General features: G+C 37.5%; 1 non-coding gene across 1 annotated transcript; it reads left to right on the top strand.

The window, feature by feature from the left end:
* Nucleotides 1-576: 576 nt before the first annotated feature.
* LOC122068788 lies at nucleotides 577-683 on the top strand. The gene has a single exon (XR_006137239.1). It is a non-coding gene; the product is annotated as a small nucleolar RNA R71 (small nucleolar RNA).
* Nucleotides 684-1,479: the final 796 nt, after the last annotated feature.

Here is a 1,479-nt window from a genome sequence, read left to right as displayed (position 1 = left end):
GTTGCTGATAAGATGATAGGAGAGGGGCCCTAGGAAAACTGGCCTGAGGAAAAGTATTTTGGGAAAAAGATTATTGTGCAAAGGGAGGCCTTTAGGGTCCAGGTTGACCTTGATTACGAAAATTGGAAGGCTCTGCTTGGTTGCCCTGATTCTAAGAGAAATTTGGGTGATTTCTCCATCCTGGATTGTAGGTGTTACTATATGGATTATTCTGGTATAAGGCATTAACACTATCATTAGAAGTACTCCCAGAGGTGTTGGGGCATTCTTCTATGACATGTCCAGGGGACTAATAATGGCTCTCTAGGAACAATAGCTTCAATCCTTTTGATTAGGCTATCCAAATGGGCTTCCTTGGCTACTATCCCATCCACAAAATATCCTTTCCCTATGGTTCTTTCACTCTTTTGGGTTGATTCCCACTCTCGGGTTTTGTCAGCTAAGTCAAGTAAGAATTCTCATGCCTTTCCTTCATCTGTAAAGGATGTGAATCCCTCAGGGCACATAGACTCTATCATTTGTTTGGTTAGGTAATCAATACCCTCATAAATTATTTGACATAAATGTCATAAGTCTAAGCCATGGTGAGGGCATTCTTGGAGTAGATCCTTGAATCTCTCCATAAGTTTAGAAAAAGACTCAGTAGGCTTTTGCCTAAACTGAAAGATATCACTTCTAAGCTTATTGGTCTTGTGAGTTGGGAAAAACTTCTTGAGAAAGGCAACTGTGAATTTCTCCCATGTGGTTATGAAATTTGTGGGTAACCCATACAACCACTTCTTAGCTTGGTCTTTTAATACAAAAGTGATGAACCTAAGCTTAATAGTATCATCAGAAAGCTGTTGGATCTTAATTAAAACACATACCTCTTCAAATTTCCTTAGAAATAGGTATGCATCCTCAGAGGCCAGCCCATGGAAGTATGTATTGAGATTTGAGCTCAAAATTATTGCCTTGAGCTTATAGTAGAATTTTGCAGGAAGGTTGGGCTGTTCTAGCAGGGTAGAACTTATCTTTCAAAGATTTAGGTGAAGGATTTTGCTATTAGTCTCCCATATTGAAAGGTTTTAAAGAGAGCAAACGTATAGGGGTCATTACTTGTTAGATCTCTTCTTTCTAACCTATTCTTAGTATTACGTACCCACCTAACACTCATGCAACAAAAAACTACCCACAACTAGAGTAAGACAAGCAAAAAAGAATGAAAAGAAAAACTTTTTTTTTATTATTTTTTTTGTTTTGATTTTTTTTTTTTTTGGAGCTTACCGGTAGGGATACGAGGGTTGCTCAGGTCAATTCCTGAGGTACTACTACAGGGCAAAACATATCTTTATCATATTGTGAAGCTTGGCGACCTCCATCAATACAACTATTATTGTAAGTTGTTCTTCTTAGGAATTCAATAGAGGAAAAAGAAAAACAAAACAAAGCAAACAAAGCACTCCAATTTACCAAAAGAAAGAGAAAAATAACATGGAA

This window comes from Macadamia integrifolia, unplaced genomic scaffold, assembly GCF_013358625.1.
Source record: "Macadamia integrifolia cultivar HAES 741 unplaced genomic scaffold, SCU_Mint_v3 scaffold458, whole genome shotgun sequence".
NCBI lineage: Eukaryota > Viridiplantae > Streptophyta > Magnoliopsida > Proteales > Proteaceae > Macadamia > Macadamia integrifolia.
Note: the sequence above shows the minus strand (reverse complement) of the source record. Positions and strands in the feature narration are given on the sequence as shown.